Source organism: Syngnathoides biaculeatus, chromosome 18 (genome assembly GCF_019802595.1).
Source record: "Syngnathoides biaculeatus isolate LvHL_M chromosome 18, ASM1980259v1, whole genome shotgun sequence".
NCBI classification, from domain to species: domain Eukaryota; kingdom Metazoa; phylum Chordata; class Actinopteri; order Syngnathiformes; family Syngnathidae; genus Syngnathoides; species Syngnathoides biaculeatus.
In genome coordinates, this window is record NC_084657.1 from 4,117,952 (window position 1) to 4,141,620 (window position 23,669).

Here is a 23,669-nt window from a genome sequence, read left to right on the forward strand (position 1 = left end):
TCTCCTGGTCTGCTTGACACATGCAATCCTTCACTCTTTATATGCTCTTCAGATGGTAAAAGGAAAATTTACTCGTTGATTTGATATAACTGTTGAAAGTCAGATCTATCAGAGGCTTTGGACCAGGTCTTTGGTTTTTAAAGATAGTGACTCCAGATATTTACTAACAGCAATCCTCTTGTCTTTATTGCCAAAGACAGTTATCTCGGTTTTGTTGTGGTTTAGTTGAAAAATATTTTGGATCATCCACTTCTTTATCTGCTTGAGGCCATGACACAACACCTCTGTTGAAATGTAGTCATCTGGAGACACTGCTAAATGTAACTGTATGTCATCTGCATAAAAACAAGAGTCACAATTATAGTTCTGAAGAATTTGATTCGAGAGTAGACTATACATGCTGAACAGGAGGGGTCCAAGAACTGACCTTTGAGGTACCCCATAGAGCACTGCTGTTTGTTGAGACTCAGCCCATCCATTGGTTACAAAATAAAATCCTTTCCTCCAGGTGTGACCTGAACCATTTAAAAACCGTTCCATTTAGTCCTACCGTTTTTTCCAATCTGCTCAGCAGTATATTATGATCCACCATATCAAAAGCCGCACTGAGATCCAACGAGACCAAAATTGACACCTTTCCTGAGTCAGTATTCAACCTTGTATCATTTGCCACTTTAATATGAGCAGATTCTTGCTTACGGCCATTGCTACCCTGAGAACGCCCGATCTTGTCAGATCTCGGAAGCTAAGTGGATTTGGCCCCGGTTACTAGTTGGATGGGAGACCGCCTGGGAATGCCAGGTGCTGTAAGCTTCTCTCCCCGGGTAAATACAGAGGGGTTGCGTCAGGAAGGGCATCCGGCATAAAACTGTGCCAAAGAAATATGCCTGCATCAAAAGATGACGCACCGTGGCGACCCCTGATGGGAAAAGCCCAAAGGAAAAGAAGAAGATAAGACCAGATTCTATGCTGTGAGGAGTGCGGAAACTGATTGAAATTTGTCAGAAAGTCAATTTAAGTAAAAACGTTTCCTGAATTGGTTAACAATTACTTTCTCACCAATGTTGCATATGAAAGGAAGATTTGAGATGGATCTATAGCTTGCTAACATGGAAGCGACCAGCTCTCTAAAAAGCTACTTTAAAGTGTCACTGGCACCTAAAACATAAAATTTAGTATGTTGTTAACCAAAAAAAATCAGCCGGAACGGACTCCTCTGTTTGTTCACAGCATGTCAGAATGTTGCCCGTATATTGTTTTTTTTTTTTTTTTTTCAATCTCCCGCCACGAAAAGTCTCTCAAGGCTTTTGTGTTGAACAGGAACCAGGCAGTGACGTTTTTTTGGAAATGCCTACAGTGGTTGGGTCGAGTGTTTATACCTGTTGTACCGGCGAGAAATTAGTTGTTTTTTTATGCATGTTAGCCAAAATGCCAGCTCGTTCTATTGCTGGATTTTGCTCGAACACTCTAGAGCAGTGATTTCCAACCTTTATAGAGGCAAGGCACATATTTTACAATTGAAAAATCCCACGGCACACAAACAAAAGTACATGTCACCAAAAATGGATCGATTAATTTCTGTATGTACTTCCTCCAATCTAATAGAAGAGGATTTTTTTGTTATGTCTGTCATTGTGCCTCACTGGCATAAATAGATGAATAAAGATACATTATTTCTTGGAATAAATGTTTTTTTTTTTTTTTTAGCAATTACATAAAAATGGATAACTTCCCACGCCACACCTGAAGAGCACTCACGGCACACTAATGTACCCCAGCACACTGTTTGGGAATCACTGCTCTGGAGGATGGATTCACTCTTCACATGTTTCCAAAAGACCCAGTTCGTCATGAAAAATCTATTGCACAGTTGCAAAGGACAAGAGCTTTGAGAGTTCCAAGTGACAGGTAGATGTGTAGAGAGCTATTTAAAAAAATAGTTGGGGGTGACTAATTTGTCTCACAGTTTATAGAACGAAGGGCTCAGGGAAAATCTTGGCGTGGTGTATGCTGGACTCCAGCATTGACAATAGCCTTCACCCTATCTGTCAGACCTGACATGGCATCTAGGCTAGTAGAGAGGGAGTTTTGCGTCGGGCTTTGCTCCAATGGAGCAGGGAGCGGTGTGGGAGGTTGAAAGTGCTGGCTCAGTAGTAAAAAGACAGACACTTAAAACAGTGACGAATCCACGTGCCATCGTTTCCACTGTTAACTTTCCCTCTGGTTCCCATTCCTGTGATCTTTTCAAGCTCTTCCAGCATCTGAACCAAATCAAAGGCATCGAGACACACCTCTTAATCAGATAATCAATCCAAAAAAAGCCCCGTAAATCAAGTTTAGTTTAATGTATCTGCCTCACAATCGGGGAAAAAAAATCTAGATGTTAATCTTATTTAGCTCAGGCCCTCCTGTGTGGAGTTTTCGTGCTCTTGGCATGTTTGCATGGGTTTTCTTCCTCCCACATTCCCAAACATGCATGTTAGGTTCATTGATGAATCTAAATTGTCCATAAGTGTAAAAGTCAGTGCAAATGATTGTCTGTCTGTATGGAAGTGATTGACTGGGAAGGAGCCCAGGGTGGATGGACCCCGTCTCTTGCCAAAAGTCAGATGGAGTTGGCACCAGCTCAAGGTTGGCATTGGCGGTAAGTTCTCCTTATAGCTTAATTCATGTCAGTAAAACCTTTTGAGAATTTCTCTGCTGACTTTGTGGAAATGCTGTAGATTGGGAAAGTCCTTTTAATATTTCAAGGGTTAGGGCTACCCAAGATCAAACATTAACAACCTGTGTTCTCACAGATGATTTTCTGGGTGGAAGGGCTACAAATAAGAGAGCCACTGATGAACTTTCTACCAGGTTCTTATAGGCTGGATGGCGAAGTTACATTATTAGTTCCAAAAAATATAACCCTCGTGCAACTCTGAATGAAGATGTAGACGGGCATTTTCTTTTCAAGAAATCTATTGCGGAATTTATTTTCCCTTTTTTTCCCCCCATTCCAGTAATAATAGTGTTCCAGTCGTAACGTTATGACCTTAATTTCTACCTGTTGCACTAATAGTGGAAAACAATGCAATGATGTCTTAATCAGACCAGTCAGGCAAGATCTGTTCTGTGTTCTTTAGCCTGCTGAGCAATTGGAGTTCACTCAAGCACAGTCGGTGTTTGGGTTCCTGGCACTATAAAATGGAGCCACCCTTAGCTCCGTCCTTAGTCTTCATTGGAACAACAATCATACTTGCCATCGGCCGTGTGGGGTGGGATGAGGACTGGCTCACTTGCATAAGGCAAGGCTGACCCCTAAAAAAAATCTAAAAGCTAAATCTTGATTTCAGCTATGACAGAAAATAAAAAGAGTAATATAATGTATACTAGTATAAAGCATTCTATAATTCTTGGGCATCTAGAATTAAATATTGTTGTCAGAAAATGCATGTCTCATTTAAGAAGCACCTCTTGGTGATGCCTTATGCAATTATCTTCATATACATAATTATTGTTCAACTATGATGAAGTGGAACACAAAAGCTGGAGGCTCATCTGGCTTCATTCAACCAAGCGCCCAACATTTACATATAAGGCTGTGTTGTGACTGAGCTGCACAACATGACTCAACAAGCAGCCACTGTTTGCTGGACAACGTCTCTGCAGCAGATGCTACTAGAGAACATGATTTACTTTTTTCTTTCTTGGTACATGGCTGTTAAACTGAAAAAGTTGATTGCTTTCCATTCCTTTTTTTTATGGGGAAGAAATGAGTCAGCGAAAAGTAGACCGTCTAGCTCCATCCTTTACATGCAGTTCTATCTCATTTGTGGGGGGGATCCACTGGAGTGGACAGTCGAAAAATAATGCTAAAATTAGCTTAGATTGAAATTTGCATTAAATATGCTACACAGGAGTCAGTGATCTTTTAATAGAGGTAAAGCCTGCCTGGTTGGAAGCAATAAGTTGTGTGGCTCAATTTATGGTGCTATTCACATTTGATAAGGGAATTTAAAAAAAAAAACAAAAAAACAAAAACAAAAAAAAAACAATCAAACTTTTCACTTGTAGTATAAGTGACCATTTTAATTTACAGTAGGTATGTAACTACACAGAGTATGAGGCCTGGATTCCTCCCTATAGTGAGGTATTCTAGGCACACCCGACCAAGATGAGAGCCCAGGGACAACCCAGGACACGAGCCTGGAGTTGTGTACTGCATTACAAATAAGTTGTGCCACACCAGCATTGTTCATTCATTCATTCATTTTGTGTACTGCTTACCCTCGCTAGTGTCTTGGGTATGCTTGTGCCCAGCTTCGGGCAAGTGTTGGGTTACACACTAAACTGCTTGTCAGCCAATCGCAAGGCACATAGAAACTAACAACCATTCACACTCACATTCACCCTTTAGAGTCCGTAATTAACAATTTAATGTGCCTTGCGATTGGCTGGCAACCAGTTCAGGGTGTACCCCACCTACTGCCCGGTTGACAGCGGGGATAGGCTGGAGCACTCACTGCGACCCTCGTGAGGATAAGCGGTGAAGAAAATGGATGGAAGGATGGATGGATATTATATATTGTGGATACCTTTGTCCAATTAACAGCTAATATATATTGTACTCTTCAGCATCGATTTCCAACCTTGTTATTTGCAACCATGTAACTGTAATCAGAGTAACACTAACACTGGACTGGTATTCAAATAAAATGTCTTTAATCGCAAATGTTTTTTTTTTTTTTTTTTTCTTCAGTAGGACTCTGAATTAATTTTCATTGGCTGATCTGTAACGGGGTCGTGGCAAAGAGCAAAATAATTGATAGGACAAATCAATTATGTGTAGACACTTGTAATGGTCCGTTGACGGTTGAGCTGAACGAATCCATTTCAATCGGTGCCATTTCGGAAAGCCAGCGGAGGCAAAAATATGCCCAAAGCGGCGCCATCTCTCCACCACTCCACACAAATGGACAGATTGTCCCAAATTACATAGAACGGCAAGTATATTCTGTGAGTGCGTGCGAGATTACATAAATACAGAGCGCGTGAGTGTTATACTAATGGGCTGTAGTAAATATGACACAGAGGCGCATGCGTGACGCTGCGGGAAGTCGGCGGATTGTAGGACCCGTGGATGCAAGGGAAGGCGAATAACTAAAGTTATGGTTTTCCGTGTGCAGCAGGCAGCGTGAGACAAAGCGGCGAGTGCTGTCACGCGTGGGGCACGAGCAGCCGGTTTGCTCGCCGTCGGTTCCGCCAAAGAGACGCAGGCAGGGTCGTGAAAATATGGGACGCGTGTGAGGTCAGCAGCCGGCGGTCCTGGCTCACGGATACCCGGGAAAGCGAGACTGGACGGACGCGTGCGCCTTGGTTTGTTCGGCGTCCTCCACGTCCGACCCGTTGACAAGAGGAGCCCCAGCGCTCTTTCGGGTGAGTGAAACTTTTCCATTTCGCCTTCATGTTCCCGCGAGTGTGTTTGGTGGCGCTGACAGGCCAAAATATGGGGAAGTGGAACGAGAAAATACATGACAGCGGCACGTGTTTCACAACCTTGATTTGAGCCCAGCCGTGCCTTGACATACGAGTCTAACTCGTTCCACGAGGAAGCGCGTCACTGTAGTCACTCGCATTTTGAATCAACATTCCCCATTGAAACAAATGACAATGCCATGAATCCGTTCCAGGAGACAAGAAAAATAGTACAGTAAGGTAAACACATTCATCAGCACTTCCGTGTACAACACATTTTCCTCAATTGTTTGATTCTGGTTGAGTCACTGCAGTACTTGCCAAAGAAGTACCACATATCTTTGAATGCTTCACCAAGTTAACAATACGGTCACATCACTCATTCTATGATTTCAATTCAATGAGAATCAAGGCTTCTTCTCACCATTCACTTTATTTGGATCTATAGCGAGAAAATTATAACGTTCCATTGCCATATTGCGATTCCCTTGCAGATTCAATCCAGTTTTTCTTTTGATTCCCATATTCGTATCCCTCACAATTTTGAGTGTCTATCATATTTTGGTGTCAAGCTGAAGGAGGCGTCCTATCTGTCCTTTTTGACCTGCGGGAGTCCCGGGGCAGCTGATCGGTACTGACTGGCCAAGTGGAACCAAGCTTCGTGGTTGCTGAGGCAAAAACTCGAGGAGTTGGGTGAGGCCATAGAAAACATTTTCCATATGGGCTTGAGGAAATTCTGGTCCACCATCTGACGTCTCAGGAGCGGGAAGCAGTGCATTATTAGCACTGTGTATAGTGGGCATTGGGCATTGCTTACCTCGGCTCTGGATGTTATGAATCTGTGGAGAAAATACTAGACCTTCTCAATTCTTCTAGTATGTCTTCCCATGAGGAAGCAGAGTCTGGTATCTCTGAGACACGACCTCCGATCTCTGGGGTAGTTTTAACCACTGAGGTGGTTAAAATGCTCCATGGATGCAAGGCCCTGGGCGTGGATACGATTTGTTCAGAGTTCCTAAAGGCTCTGGATGTTGTTGGACTGTTCTGGTTGCCACACGCCTGCGACATCATGTGATCACTGGGGACAGTGCCTCTAAATTTTAAGAAGGGGGACTGGAGGTTGTATTCCAACAATAAGAGGATCACACTCCTCAGCCTCCCTAGTAAGTTCTATTTAGGGTTGTTGGAAACTAAGTTGAACCTCAGATTCAGATGGAGCAGTGTGTTTTTTGTCCCCTCCGTGGAACAGTGAACCATCTCTAGACTCTTAGGAGGGTCCTCAAGGGTGCATTGGAGTTCGCCCAAACTTATGCGTTTGTGGGCTTGGAGAAGGTGTTTGACCGTCTCCCTCGTGGAATCCTGTAGGAGTTGCTTTGGTACTATGGGGTACTGAACCTCCTGATCCAGGCTATTTGGTTCCTCTACTACCAGTGTCAGAGTTTGTTCCGCATTGCAGAGGGTAAGTCAGACTTGTTTCCGGTCCGGATTGGACTCCGCCAAGCCTGCCCTTTTGTCACCGATTCTGTTCAGAATTTCCACAGGGTCTGGTTTGGTGTCCTCAGTGCTGCATCTCTGCATTTGCAGGTGATGTGGTTCTGTCGCCCTCATTAAGCCATGGCTGGGGAGAGGGAAGTCTGAGATTCCCCCGCTGAGGCTGCTAGGCTCGTGACCTGACCTCGGATAGGTGAAGGAAAATGGATGTATGAACACCAAAATTTTAGAACACGATTTGACAGAAGGCTGGCATGTTTACATACAACCGTTAGTTAGCGCTAGCATTACGCTACGTAACGTTTTGTTCCCTGCCTGCGAGCCATATTTTATTAAAGCTACATACCTCAAGCAAGCCTCGAATGAAAATCCTGTCCAGGGCACTGGCAACCAGCACCGTGTTTTGTTCTTATAATGCACACGGATATGTTGGTATCGGAATACAGTCATTTATTGCAGTAGTCTGACCGAGTGGTATCGTGAAAGACCTCTTCGAGTCTGATTCACGCGTTATTTTGTCTGTCTCCAACATGTTCTCTGTTCCACACTATGAGCATTTTTTCCAAATAACTCTATTGGTTGCCAGATACACAGTACTACATCAAATGACACACGACAAGATTAAAAATGAACTACCTTTTGGATCCAAATATATTGTACACAATGGGGATGGTGGAGTAAATGTCTTGCGCATTGATCGGTTTGGCTATCCTCCTCCGTGGCAGGGCCCTGGGGGTTGATATGATCCATCCGGGGTTCATGAAGGCTATGAATCTTGTGGGGTTGTTGTGGTTGACATTCCTCCACAACATCGTGTGGACATTAGGGACAGGACTTCTCGATTGCTAGACCGGTGTGGTAGTCTACCTTTTTAAGAATTGGGGGACTGGAGTGTGTTCAAACTAAAGGAGAATCTCACTCCGCAGCCTCCTTTTTATAAGGTCTATTTAAGAGTCCTGGAGAAGAGGGTCCACGGGGAAGTCGAATCTCTGATTGAGGAGGAGGAGGAGCAGCTGGTAGTTGTACAAGTGCATTAATTGAATTACTTCCAAAGCCCGATGCAACCCCGGCTATGTTGGAAAATTTTGGATTCCTGCCAGATGAATCAATGAGCTGATATGTCGAAAATGAATTGGGTCACAACAAAGACAATAAAATTGAAAAACTCAAAGTGAAAAATACATTTTTAACGGAACCGTCCCATCTAATTTCTTCAGCTGGGAGCAAAAACACGGTGGAACGTTTCTCGTTTTGCGTCAGCTATCAATTATAGAACTTTTTGCCCTAACGATGCAAATACAAACGCCCCTATATGTAGTATAGCATAATCGCTATTGTTAGAGATGTAGCCATTGAGCATGTTGACAAAGCAACGCTTGAAGGTTGCGTTGATCAACTTGTTGTGCTCTTATTAATGTTGCTGTGCTTTTTTTTTTTTTCTTAATTGGAAATTAATTAATTAGAAAACTGGCAGTATATTTGCCTGTCAAAGAATTGATCTGTGTAATATGTTAATCTGTGCCAATTGTTGAAGTGCTATTTTTGTGAACAGCGGTGGAGTGTTTTATTTCAATTTTTTATTTATCTAAGAGATTCTTTGAGGTAATTGTTCTTACAAAATGCATACTTGTGTGACTTTACTCCCATCAGTAAAATGATCAAACATTTATCCTGATGTTTGTGGTGATAGTTTTGAGGAAAATATATTACCCTAAAAAATAATAAAAATTACATTATAGTTGGACAGCGAAAGAAGGACAGCGGGGGATTAGTGTATCTGTATTCCATGATAATACTGTATGTTGCAGGCACTCATTGTTTCCAAGTGTGTGTATCCTGGGACTTTCATAGTTTCCGTTGTGAAATGATCTATGCTATAACCATCCAAAAGAAAAATAACACACTAAAAAGAGAGACACAAAATTACCCCTGTACTCTTCGCTTACATTTTCACTTGTGTAATAAATACAATGCATGCATATTTGCCTCAAGCACTGCTTGGCACAGCCACAGTACTGAGTTGTTTATGCCTCATTCACCAGAGGTTGCCCTGATTGTTTACTGTGAATTTCCTGGAGATGGATAACCCAAAAAGACTTGTTGCAGTCGGAAACTTATCCCGTCATGTGTGACAAATAAGGACCTCCGGTTTCACATGTAACCCTGCCCAGTATGTGTATGATAATAATTATTAAATGAATGTGTTTCGTAGCAGCGTTGCGGAGCAGCTGTACTTCCCTCTCGAGTGTTCATTACATGGATGTCCTTTGATGCACATTACGTAGACTGAGGATTCTACAATGAGAAGCACAGGGATGCTGTGACCTGCTTGCCATATTCCGTATGTGTGGCTACTGACATTAGCCGCAAAAATGGTGTTTTTGCTTTTGAGTTCCAACGCGAGAGAAAATAAAACGTTCCATGAACATTTTCTATTGGATGTTTTCATGTTATTCAGATGACCAAATGTGCTTTCACCTCCATTTCACGTGTCACTGTGATGCTGCTTTCACGGCGCTGTGCTATAACCACTCCCTCACTTTGACCATCATGCAGAATTGCAGCCCAACAATTGGAAAAAGAGGCCATGTCAAAATTTCATAGCCTCACAGTGCCTCTGGGAAATCACTTGATTAAGGCGAGGGGACAGAAATTTGTGTGTGTGTGTGTGTGCCTTTGCACGACTGTTTGAGAGCGAATTCGCACAGGTTTGTGTTTCATGTCCTCAATCCAACCTAGTGGACATCTTTTCATTCGTAAATCTAGTCTGTGAGTCAGAATAGAGAACACGACTGCTGGATGGAGAAAGAGAAAAATTGTCCTGCTGCTTGTACTTTGGGTTGTCATTGATATAACAAATACCAGATGCTGTGGTATCCTATGTTATTTATGACTTATTTTGAGTGAATACAGCGTGTATATACATGAAATAATCATTGCAGGAACTGGAGCAACAGTTCATGGCGAGAGTGACTGTAAGTTTCTGATATTTTGTTAAAGGCACAGCCGTTCGTTTTAACAAATGAAGTGACATCAACCATGTACACAACCTTCTTTTTTTGGGGGGAAGGGTTTGCAGTACAAGAGCATGGAAGCTCAGATGAAATAGTTTTCCTCTGAGGTTAGACTCAACCTTGTACTGTAATGTGTGCCTGAAGTGTCTTTTCAAGTATGACGTTTTCTGATATTGAGGGTTGTTTAATCCAACATAAAAATGCATTTCATATCTGAAAAGCTCTTGAATTATAGTTGCAAGAAAGCGTCACAGTTCTGTGTGTTGCAGTGCGTAGCCCTCAAAGCGAGTCTTTCCCACAAAAAAACCCTCTGTGGTTTAAAGTCACTTATTGACCCTCTTGTTGAAGTTCACTGTAAAACTAAAGAGACATGACGTAAAACAATTGCACTTACTGAATTTACAAATACATCCCAGACTTAGTTTTTTCGTTTTTGTTCACAATCGCTAGCTCAAAGCTAACACACAAAGAATGAAAAACAACATTGATAAGCTAAGAAAAATTAGCATCGACATCACCGCACTTAAACCGTATTTCTTAAAATCATGACTATTGTAACGCAACTGCTGTACAAACATATTCAAACAGGCGGTATAGCAATAATTAATTACCTTGATACTAACCTGGGTTACTTCACATAGAGATGGCTCTGTTTTGGACACATACTTTGCATAAATGGCACTCCACCATTACTTAATAGCAAAAAATGTCCCCCCCCCCCCCCCCAATCTACACTGCATGATCCGCGCTTGCGCAATAGATCAGATTCCTGCCAAGGACTGTCACTGGCCTCCATCTTGGACCTGAGATTTTATTTTGATCTATGACGTGATTACTCAACTCTGCTGTAAAACCGAGGCATTAGCAGGATTACAATATTAAAAAAAATATATATAATTGTCAACAATTTTGTTGCATTTAAAACGTGGGCACTGCCGCAAATGAAAAGGGCTTAACTTGCAACAGTGGCTGCAACCTCGTCACCCACTGCCCTCTGGTGCCAACTTCCAAATAAAAGCTTAAAATGGCATAGATGTCCAATGTAGTAATATGAAGCATTTATTTTGAAGTTGGTCCTCTCAGCACGTTGGCTGAGAAGCCATATGTCACGGTAAGACACGATTGACAATCGCTGTAGCGGTTGCTTCAACTTTTTGGCTGGGCTGACCTCGATGGGGGGAGGGGAAAGGCTGCGAGTATATGGAGATGAAAAACTCTTTGGTTCTTTGCGGTTTGTGACCACTAGTGAAACAGAGTAATGGAGACGTACCATCCTTGACAATTCATTATATTGGTGACGGGGATTTTCAAAAGAAAATTCAGTGCTTGCAGTTATCCATGTTATTACCTTCTTCTATAAATTAACTGTGTTTGATTACATTAAGTCGCAATTTGTGATTGCACTTTGTAATAGCACATTTACTCAGTTAGCACTCGCTAAAGAAGAAAGTTTTTGGGTTATTATCTATCATGTATTCTTATTTAAAGATGTATTTTGAACTGAATACTGATGTTTGTGGAAAAACCATCAATTTTTTGAGGCGCTTATCCTCACAAAAGTCCCAGGAATTCTGGAGCCTATCTCAATTGTCATCGGGCAGTAGGCAGGGTATACCCTGAGCTGGTTGCCAGCCAATCGCAGGGCACGTAGAGACAGATAAGTCGCACTCGCAATCACACCTAGAGGGAATTTAGAGTCTCCAATTAATGCATGTTTTTGGGATGTGGGAGGAAACCAGAGTAACAGGAGAAAGCCCACAGAACTATGGAGAGAACATGTAAACTCCACACAGGTGCGGCCAGGATTTGAACCCTTGTCCTCAGAACTATGAGGTCGACGCTCTGACCAGTTGCGTAGGCGTGCTGCCTTGGTAAAAACTAGTGCAATAAAAAGATTTTTGTCCCAACATGAGGAATCATTGTGATTAATAATCCTGATTACAATATTGCTCAAAATAATCGTGGTTATTTTGGATGGAATCTTCCAGTCCTTACTGGGATGTGTACCCTGTGATTGGCTGCCGACCACTCAAGATTGTAACCCTCTGAAAGCCTCTCACGTTAGAAAGTATAGGTAAAGTGCTCTTCTGGTCACAACACTTAAAACGCTGAACAATGTTTTACCGTTACCATTTGTAAACCTGACACCACATGTAACATAATCATCACAATTAATGTTACTTTGTTGACAACAGTGTTGTATTGCTTTAATCCACGAAGACAATTACAAGCCTCATTAGTTTGCCTCATCCGCATGTTAGAATTCATTATTCAAAGCATGTCGAGGAAGGACTCTGGGGGTTCTCAGATCTTTCCCATTAAGTGTGACTAAGTGAGAAACTGCACTTCACCCCATTTGCACTTCTCCCCCTGTTCTCATTAGATCTTGTATAAAAGACACCACCAGGAAGAAGACCCCAACTGGGAACTTGCATCCTTTTATATTTTTCATTGGTGGTTTGCTTGACTGGCTGTCATGTTTGACCGTGTAATGTCATGTCATTTTTTGAAAGGGACTTTTCATTTCTTTCAACAGCAAGGGTAATGATATGTGCTAGATAAGTGGGTTTTAAACTATTAATAATGTTTGCTTTAAAAAGAATATTTCACACGAGCTGGGCGAATTAGTTGTCAAAGATGTGAGAGTGGGGCAAAATATGGAGCTGGAAATTTTATACAGAAGTTATCCACCAACATCTGTTTTCAGTACTGCCTCACTTGCTTCATCTTTGTGTACATTTAATTGTGAAGAAATGTAACAATTTAAAAATGTTACATTACATTTGCATTCTTGGTTTATTTAGTGAATCTGAAAAACAATAGTGCTTGATCAAACCATAGTGTGGAAATATGATGATAGACAAGTGCATTTTTTGTGTTCTCGATGTGGATGCAATTACATTTACGTTCATTTATGAACTTGTTGGTGGCAATGAAAAAATATTTTTTTAGTGCAGCTGTGTGTGTGTGTGTGTGTGTGTGTGTGTGTATATATATATATATATATATATATATATATATATATATATATATATTTATTACATTTTTTCTGAGGTGCTTATCCTCACAAGGGTTGTGGGAGTGCTGGACGTGCTCCCAACATGCTTTGCGCGTCACTATGGAGGTCCTGAGTGCCGCAAAGTATGCTGGGAGGGAGGATGTAAGCAGCATTTAAAGTGCATGTTTTGTGTGAAAATGAACTGTATGGACACATAAAAAAAAAAAAAAAAATCAACCCATCAACACCTTCATGGAGAAATCGGGTATGTGTTGCTAATACGGAGCTAAGGTTTTTAGCTCATGCTAATCTACACGGTCAGCAAACTTCAATGCAGCTCTTTTTACCGTTTGCCTTTGGGTGTTACACTAATAGGGAAAATGGCATTAACTGCATGAGTGGGCCCCTGCATGGGAGCGTTTCGTCATACACTGCAGTCCGGTGGACAGTCTGTCCGTTGCCAGAATAGCTGCCGATGTCATGCGTGGAGGTTATTATGTAAAGAATAGACAGACAAAAGATTGACTTTGTTTTAATTCCACACTTGATGAGTGGGCAGGCACTTCAAGGACCCAAATATCATATCCATTTTGACTGTGTTCATTAAAATTATACGATACTATTAAAATGGAATTTTCCATGATATTTGCCCTTTAAGTTGAATTACATGACCACAGTGCTTACTGAACCCTTTTGTGTTCCCACTGAAGGAAGTGAATGAAAGCAGTGCTGCTTTTTGGGTCAAATCTTGTTGCCATTGAAGGTAGGAGCTGTTTGAGCACTACCTAATGCCATCATTCTGCTTTTGGAGAAATCCATCCACTTTTTTTGATGTGAGCTCCTAAATCCAATCAAGGGGAATCGCCCAATCGGGGCTTCCTCTCCTTAGAGTATCTTTCGAAAAGGGGGGTCAATTCCTCCCCAACGCTTATTTATTTTTCCAAGCAGGATGAATCTGAGCCTCATACCTTCACAATAAACTGTTATCCTGAATATTAAATCAGTTGAATAAAAGCTCACAATATATGTTGTTTAAGAGTGAAGGAGCAATCGCGGTCAAGGCCACACCACATTGTGTGATTACTAACGACTGTATTCATTTGATCATTATTCGCAGTCAGAGGTTATAAACAATGTATCATTAGTCACGTTCCAGGATCATCAGACCCCCACCTCCTCTCTAAATCATCGCTCACCGCCAGGACCTAGAAGACCAGTGCATGCAGTGAATGACTCAATTCTATTTTACTTTGGATTACAGATGGGTCACTAAATGACGACATATCCTTGTTTAACCTGTTATCAATATTAATAAGTTTAATCAATTATTTATTCTGTTATTTACTGTTTCTCAATGTAATTCATTTCATGGCCATCATCACTTCGTATTTTATTCCCTTTACCCCTGCCTTTGCTTTCCTCTGATGAATTATTTCAGTGTTTTCAAATCCATTTTTCAGTGTAGCCCGTACTCAGAGCTTCTTTTTTTTTTTTCCCCCCGCAGGGTTTCAACCAAATTCCGGCCCTCTTTTGTCTTATCCGGCACACTTACACGGCATTAGAAAATCACATTTGTAATAATAATGATGATGATGATGATGATGATCATAATAATAACTTGGATTTTTGAAGGGATCATGGGTGCTTCAGTCTATTTTATTGGGTAATTAATTTGTATATGTGCATGTGTGTATTCCTTAACAAAGTTCAGTTCAAAGACTTTTGTCTCTGACATTCAATTCTGAGTCCAAATCATCATAGAATCGTAACGGTACATCACGACTGTGTGCTATCTGCATGTCGTGAAGCATGCCAAAGGCCTAAAAGATCCAATAAGGCAAGGTAAAACGAGGCAGCCGTAGAGGTGAAACCCAAGGCAGGAAAAGTCCTCGTTTCTTTAAGGTCTTTGCTCCTAACCACAATGTTAGCCATCAAAGCCACCAATGAATGCTTATAATTTCTCGTCCTTTCCCGAGTATTTTGGTTGCTGTACTAAAAGTACTCCTCCAATCTTAAAGGGAACTATCCCCTCAGTGAAAGGAACTTCCTCTCTGACATCTGTCTTCAGTTTGCAGAAAGGAAATGATTAGCACATACAAAACCCAACAAGTGCAATTTGACACTACTGATGGTGTTGTTTTGAATTGTCAGTCAGTCTTGGCTGGACCCCTTAGTTGAATCTTAATCTTTCATCTTGGCAAGATAAATCGCACAAATGCTCCACTTGGAAATTTTGGGGAACAGTTTGAAGAAGGCCAACATAGCTCTGTGTTGGGGTACAAAACAAGGTCCATCATGGTATGTACTGTAATACTAATGGAATCAATGTTGTGGGACACATTACACTTGTTCTTAAATTGGTTAAACGTGTCACCTTTCTTTTTAACCTTGTCTGCTTGAGTACGTACTGTGCGACAGTAATTGTGCATCTCGCAGTCTTACCATAAACATGCATTGTAAAGCCAAAGCAGCCAATCCATCTGTTGCGCTGATCTCCTCCAGGAAGTAATATGTCCACTCTCATCTGTAAAACTAATCGAAATAGATCATTTCTCAAACAATGATCTATTAAGACCCAACATTTGAGAAAGAAAATCCAATATTTGACAACTGATTAGGTTGGTTAAGCAGGTTCAGAACCTATATTTGCTCTCTGATGAATCATATGATGAACCCTCAGATGTCTGTTTTTAGAATTGGTTATAAAGGAGCTCCACCTGCTGCAGCTAAATTGCAACACGCTGATGACACAATGTTTTCGGATTAATCATCAAATGTTGCACAGAATGCTGTCACACTGTACATATCATCTAGAGACACCAACCTTGAGCTGTTTCTTGGAGTTTATACCTCTTCACAGTTCATATTGGCCACCATTTATTGCGGTGGGAGTGTAACGCCAAGTGATGCTTTTGTATTGTGCAGTTGGTGCAGAAAATAATACGAGTATACTCTCAGGTTGGGCTTTCAAAAATGCTTGGTCTAGGAAGCTAAATTGGAGTACTAAAAAAAAGACACTGTTTATTGGCAATCATTCAATAAGTAAACTTTACTAGGAATAAACTACATAAAGGGCACAAAAAGGAGTCAAAAAGTCAGTTTGTCATCATCCAGCTTTCCTCCGGACACGAGTTGCAATGCATATTGACGATCCAGGTTGCTCGGTGCTTTTCAGGATCACTTCTGGGATACATTAGGCCACTATGGGATGGATAATTTGTGCTTACTTCACATTTGAACAACAGTACAAAATGGCAAAAATCACTATTGTGATTCTTGCATTATATAGTGGATAGGGGGCGGTTTGGAACATCGCCTCGGCTACACATAGCAATATCTACCAGAGGAATTGTCATATAAACAAATGGTTACATGAATGTCTGTAAAACATACTTTTAATATGCCTCAGAATGTTTTTTTTCAACAAAATAAGCATGCTTGTAATCACACAAAGTCCGCAAACTCGCAGTGATGTTTCCACTAGTATGCTAAATCAGGATGCTAATATTATTTCCCTCACTAAAAAAATTTTGCCAGAAAAAGTGATATAAATATGTTATCTTGAGTAATCATCTCCATGTCCCTAAGGTTTAAAAGGAAACTTTCGTGGGGAATTAGGCTCCACAGCTCTCAAGCAGAAACTAGTGTTTTCGCTGAGACTTTGGGAAAAAGATATTGAGGTCACAAAGCGCAATACTCATTTGTACGATGTTTCAACCATGCTTGATGACTGCACAAGGTGTCTATAATAAAACTATTCTGGAAACTAAGTTCAGTACCGGTCAGAAAATGTCTTGCCTAGGCATTGAGCTGTAAGACAACTCAGGGAATGCATGAGAAAAATACAACTCTGTGCACCTTACTGATGAAAATAAGAACTATATAAATGCAATATGGATGTGTGTAATTGTGTCATTCATGGATGTTACATTTGTTTTTGTCAGGGTTTTATTTGCCTTTGCTAACCTTTTACCGAAGAGTATGAATAACAACTCCCACGTGCATGCTTGGCTTGGAGAGCATGGTCTTTAATGTGTGATGATAGCTTGACCTGTCTTCTGACTACAGCCACATCTCATTGCATATTGATTTGGTCATTTAGGAGATAATAAATGTCAGCCAGAAGCAGGTCAAAAAGTGTGAGCATTTAGTCACCTGGTCACAGCTTTTGCACATTGAAGAGAGCTGGGGATCAGTGGGATGTTCTCAAAGGATTTATAGGGGCACCGAGGTGCATGCTGAAGGGGAGTGTCCTTTCCCATTTTCTGCAGCAACATCATAATTCCCTTGTCGGTCCGCATCGTTGCAGGTTTCCGGCGTTGCGATATTGAGCGCTTTGCTCTCAAACCCCATGGCTGTGTGTGATTACCTTAGCTCCTAAGAGCCAGAGTAGCAACCTTATAAAAATAACCACCAACAACAAATAAACAGTGGGTCCAGCTAGTGGACAAAAGAATGAAGTGATTGTTTTTCCAATTATTATGAGACATTTCAGCAAAGATGTGACTTTCTCTCTTTTTTTCTTCTTCTTCTTCTTCTTCTTCTTCCATGTATTTACCTGAAAGAGAGAGGTTAAAGTCTGTCCTTGTTAGTGTAGCACCATCTCAAGGATTCCAATAAGGGTCTTCCATTCTGGAAGCTGCATTCTCAGTCAGTGTGAGGAGGGAAGAAATAATGAGATCATCCAACATGTCAAATTAGAGTGTGTTATATTACATATGCTGTATATTCCAGGAGACATTATTGACATTCTTGGATATGGCAGCCAAGGTTCAGTAAATGTCTGCTAAAACAGATGTTTTCCTAAATCCATCCATCCCTTTTCTTATCCGCTTTTCCTCACAAGGGTTGCGGGGAGTGCTGGAGCCTATCCCTGCTGTTAAGGGGCAGGAAGCGGGGTACACCCTGAACTGGTTGCCAGCCAATCGCAGGGCACATGGAAACAAACAGCCACACTCACAATCACACCTACGGTCAATTTAGAGTGTCCAATTAATGCTGCAAGTTGTTGAAATGTGGGAGGAAACCGGAGTGCCCGGAGAAAAGCCACGCAGGCACGGGGAGAACATGCAGACTCCACACAGGCGGGTCCGGGATCGAACCCGGGACCTCAGAAGTGTGAGGCAAACGCTTTTCCAGCTGATGCACCGTGCCACCCTTATTCCTAAATCATCGACCCCTTTTTATTTACAGTATATTTTGTGTTTTTGACATTGTGTCTAGCTGAGGTGTTTAATAGATTTACAGAGTGGTGTCTGGTACAAATGCCTGCTAATCCTCTGGATTAATTCAAGGAGTTCCAGGGATTAGTCTGTGTCAGATGAACACATTAGAAAGTGTGAAGTGAAAACACTGCAGGTATAATGTGACGTCCTTTGGAGTAGGGTTGGGCATTTGAGGTTTCTTGATCAATTTAGGGTAAAATTGCTAGAAAATTATTATGCAACATATTTTACATGGAAAAATATACTAAGGAAAATGTTGTTTTTCAAGAGTAAATGAAGTGTTTTGCACAAAGATTGTTTTTTATTTTTATTGCAGAGGAAACTTGAGACCCAACTATACATCTTTAAAAATACCTCCAGGTACCACAGTGAATTGTAGTTAGCAAGTCGACCGTACAGTTGTGAGGTTTGTATCCCTGCTCTGGTTTTCATGTTCTCCATCCATGTGCGTGGGCTTTTTTTTTTTTTTTTTCCACTGGGTACTGCGGCTTCCTCCCACATTCTTTTTTTTTTTTTTTTTTTTTTTTTTAACCTGTCCTGTTCAGCTGCATGGCCATGCAGAATGGTGGCTCTCTATGCCTTTTGTGCTGTAACAGTTTTGCTTTAGAAAAGGGGAGTTTGAAATACTCCCCATCTTAGTTTTTTATTTTTTCTTAAATCATTCTGCTGTTTTTTGAAAACTTACTTGGACAGGTAAGGGTTTTAAAAGATAGTCAGAGGGACAGATTGGAAAAGGGGAATAGGGGTGTGAATCACAGTCGAATAATAAGTCTCGATATTTTACCACAAGTAATGTTGCAACAGTGTTATTGTCTTCTAATTTGTGGATGGGGGGTGGACAACTGGTGAGGACGTGCAACAGCTATCCAATAGGACAGACAGGTGAAGACGGAAAAGGAGACAAGCCAATAGAAATGTGAAGACCCTCCACCCACCCCATTACTATGGTTACCAGGTTTCCGAGTCGCAACCATTACTCCTGTACCGTGATCGTGTGTGGTGGGGTGTCATTCATTAAAACTGCCGTCATTGGTGGGGGTGAGGAGAGACTGTCATTGGGCAATGAAGATCCCTAATAGTGCCCCGCACTCAGGTCCTCGAAGGATGTGGAAATATATAGAAATGATAGATTAAAAAAGGGGGTAGAGTGGCTAGCCGGAGTGCCAGAACACCAGGCCAAGCGTCCTCCCCAGCCAGACTAACCCTCCCGCCTCTGATGGGTGTATGATACATTAGAATTAGGGCACTGCCAGGGCGGAGAAGGGTGTCGACCAGACCAGAGAGCAGCAAAAATGTGCCAGGACCCACCCCAGTGCCTGACCCATCATGCATTGTTGCGAGCCCCCCAGAGGACCCTGAATCAGATGTGAATGTGTCAAGTCTGGGAAATATGTTCATTGTGATTTATACAAATCTACCTCGTGTGTGAAGAAAGAAACTAGACAATTGTGGGCCTGGCCCGATCAGCTAGGAGAGCTTCCTTCCACATTTCAGAAACATGCTTGTTAATTTCAGTGATGACTGCAAATTTGTGGGAAAAAAAAAAAAAAAAAGTCTGCGTGTGTTTGTGTGTGCACGTGTGCATTTGTGTGTGCATGGGTGTGCACGTGCGCATGTGTGTGTGTGAGCCCGGCGATTGACTCGCGACAAGTCCATGGCATAGAGTCCAACTCGCGTTGTTGTTGTTTTCCTTTCGGCCTGTCCCTTTCAGGGTCGCCACAGCGTATCATCTCAGATGAATGCATATATATATGTTTGGCACAATTTTTACGCCGGATGCCCTTCCTGACGCAACCCTTCTCAGGGAGTGGAGGCCCCAATGGGATACGAACCCACAACCCCTGGTTTACCAAACCAGTGCTCTAACCACTGAGCTACGGGGCCTCTATAGAGTCCAACTCGCGTGCGACCAGCAAATCTATTATACTGATAGACTGACATGCTAACATTCCTGTTTGTTAAAATGGCTAACTTTAACACACCCTATTTTCTTTGGATCTCCATGGAAGGTTTCAGTTGAGAGAAGAAAGAATTGCTCATGATGAATGTTCTGAACTCCCATTTTCATGCCAGTGTTATATTGAGCAGGTTAATGCTCCCTTTTGTTCTTTTTAGGCCACAAACCTTTTTAGGACTGAATCGACAGGGCTTTTTCTTGTTGCAGCCATGTTGTTTACAGCACTCCATTTTTGCATCAATATCTTCAAAAAACAAGCAATCAAGAGACTGGCCACCAATGAATTTAAAGAGGACTTATTGAAATTCAGTAGAGCTATGTTAAGTTTTGTTTGGATGCGCAGATTAGCGTTAGCCAACAAGATTAGCTCTTGATAAGTGGCACACACTTGATTGCTTGGTAAGGTTGTTGATGCGACGGTTGCGAGGAAAGCATGTTTTTTGGTAACGTGATGGTGAGTCCTGTGCACAGTATCTTGTCTTATTTGCTCCCGACAAAGGTTAAAGTGATTGTCTTTTGAGCTCTTGCGTACGTCCCCAAATTCTGTGACTTTTCTGGTCTAATCAAAAAGCGAAAAACAATACTGCGATGTATTTTGAAAGGCTGCTGCAACCAAAGGGAGCAGACTTCAGTGGAATCATTTTCACATTATTTTGCGTATGAAAATAAAGGAGTGCAGTGGTAGGCAGTACTCTATTCCAAATTAATTATATTTTTGTTTAATCTGGTAATTTCGACAGGACACCGAGGAGAGACGTTCATAATAAATTTAGTCCATGGGAGAGAAGCACGCCCTGGTTTCAGAAAGAAATTGTCGTGGTCCGTTTAATTATATAACATATAAACACTTATTTATGCGTCACGTTTCGTATGTGTATGCCTAACTAAAGGTACTTTATTAGGTTTTTGTGCTTGTGAAAAAAATTAATACAATGAACAGCTAAATAGAACAACTGTATGTATATTATTGTGCTGTTCTTGTGGAATGCTGGTAATTAACAAAATGTTTTTTTCTGTGTTTTGATATTCTGTGATGATGTCAAACACTATCTCTAGTCCCATAATGCACCGTTGGTTGGGTTTTAATCCCCTCAGTAGACAATGTGTCAATTTTCATTTAAAATACTATCACCCCTGACAATTCTTGCCTGTGCGAATAATTTCTTACACCAATTGTTTATAATCAGTTTTTCTTTTCCCATTACTGGAGTTAATAGCACATTTTTATGCACACTCCGTCTCTCCAGAAGCCTTTGAGATGTGGTGCACCGTTCTCCATAGGAAGAAGAGATCACTAAAAAAATGTCACATGAGGCATAATCACTCCCAACCTTTTTCAAGCACAACTTGGAAGTTGAAGACAAGCTTTTCTATTTGGTCGTTATTGTTTTTGTGTGGTAGGATGTAATGTCTCAATTAATCCTGTCTCACACATAAAAAAGTGAGAGTGAGGTGTTTGTTTGTATGTGTGTTGGTTGTGAATATTTTATTTGCAGAAGTAGAAAAGCTCTTAAAAAAAAAACAACTTGTATCTGTCATTTATATTAGTATTGAAATACCTAATTGTTATTGCCGTTTTTTCTTTTTAATATTACAATATGAGCCATGTAGAATCCTATTTTCAGTAGATATAGCGGGCCAATAAAAATAAAGGAAAGTTGGCCGTGTATGGTCCATAGTTTGCCATAGTTTGGATAGTAGTTTGGCTGACACAATATTTTATTAACACTTTGCAACATGTAGAGGGTAAGATAGAGCTGGCTATATCGGCCAAAGTGGGGTTGTTAATGACCCCAAAGTCAACTGGGATTGGCTCAAGATCCCCACCACCGTGCACAGGTTGTAAATCTTTATGAATATTTTAAACACTTGTCAATATGAAAAATTGCCATTTGAGACCGTTGAAAGAAAGATTTTGCTCATACCTCTCAAAATGAAAATGTTCTTTGGTAAACCAATGTTTTAAAGCAGCTCTCTTTTACTGGATTTTGCTAGATTGTGTGGGTGAACCAAATGACTGTCTCGTCAGCGCACATTTCTAACAGGCACCCATGACCTCTGCCCTTACCATTTCCCACTGTGAAATAAAGACTGAATAGAAGTGAAAAAAGATAAATAAACCTATGCAGGCTTGCAAGGATGAATACTTGAATTGGGGGATTCATCTACGTTTACAATGGTAATCCAGTGCTTGCTCTTTTCTCTCTGGAAAAACAAAAAATGTATGTGTATATATATATATATATATATATATATATATATAGCGGTATGTATGGAGATGAAATGTTCATTCCTTGTTATTGTTTCCAATCTGTATGCAACTGAAGGATGGCACAGACTGATCGAAGCCAGGAAAGAGTGAAAGTGGTTCACTAATGGAGTCATTTGTCCAACAAACCACTTTGGTCCTTCTACCGTTACGGCCTCTATGCAGCTATACTTGAACAGAGATGGTCGCTGTTGAAAGCACTTGATATTCAACTGTGGCTCTCAAGGTTTTCATTGGTTTTCAAGGATCAATTCCTGCAGTTTTAGTTACAGCGAGTCATTTTCAAGTTGGTTGAAGTGGGACAAATGGATGGATGTTCTTTTATCTTGATGCAAAATCATGCAATTGAATCTCATTATTGATATGGTCAAATTGTTGTGTGACATCGTTGCAGTTAAAAGTTTTTTTTTTTTTTTAAATGAAAATTCTAAAATAGAACGAGCATTTTTGTCCATTCGGTTGTCAATTATTAATTCCTTTTGCCGACACCCTTTATTGGAAATCACTGTTAACACTCCGATGTAAATGAATGTAAAATCTATAGTTATGCAGCATCTTGGTTGTTTTATTTCTTATCCATCCAAGCATTTTCTTTGCTGCTTATCCTCACGAGGGTCGCGGGGAGTGCTGGAGCCTATCCCAGCTGTCAACGGGCAGGAGGCGGGGCACACCCTGAACTGGTTGCCAGCCAATTGCATAGCATATAGAGACAAACAGCCACACTCACAATCACACCTAGGGTCAATTTAGAGTGTCCAATTAATGCTGCAAGTTGTCGAAATGTGGGAGGAAACCGGAGTGCCCGGAGAAAAGCCACGCATGCACGAGGAGAACGTGCAGACTCCACACAGGCGGGTCCGGGATCAAACCCGGGACCTCAGAACCGTGAGGCAAACACTTTCCAGCTGATCCACTGTGCCGCCCATTTTATTTCTTAATTTATTTTAATATTCAAATCACGTGTACTGTATTAGTAAAGCACAAGACAATGGTGTGGTAGCTTTTAAGGGAAATGTCATAATTGCTACACTACTGCTGCTACCTGCCTTGCAGCCAGATACTGCTTACAAATTCACAATTGCACTCCTTGGCGCAACACTAGAGAGGAACGCGTTGAAAACTTATTGTCACTTCTTGGGATTTGACTGGGCAAAGTATTACTGGTGCATTTCTTTGTTATTCCACAGGATGAGTCAGGAGTTCAACAATGCATTTCCCTTCACTGTTAACAGCCTTTCTTATTCTCTTTTGAACAATA

The 23,669-nt window shown here is 41.2% G+C and overlaps 1 protein-coding gene and 1 pseudogene across 3 annotated transcripts in view; both read left to right on the plus strand.

Annotated features, from left to right (window-relative positions):
- Positions 1-693: 693 nt before the first annotated feature.
- On the plus strand, positions 694-813 carry LOC133492335 (5S ribosomal RNA; annotated as a pseudogene).
- A 4,010-nt stretch (positions 814-4,823) lies between these two features.
- Positions 4,824-23,669, plus strand: part of camkk1a (calcium/calmodulin-dependent protein kinase kinase 1, alpha a) — a 52,423-nt gene continuing 33,577 nt past the window's right edge. Inside the window, exons 1-2 of one of the 3 annotated variants that reach the window (XM_061802772.1) lie at positions 4,824-4,989; positions 5,176-5,418. The gene's annotated coding sequence lies outside the window, so the exon portion shown is untranslated. Of the gene's footprint in view, positions 4,990-5,024; positions 5,419-23,669 lie in introns of those variants that run through there. The other 2 variants (XM_061802771.1, XM_061802773.1) reach the window with 2 other exon arrangements.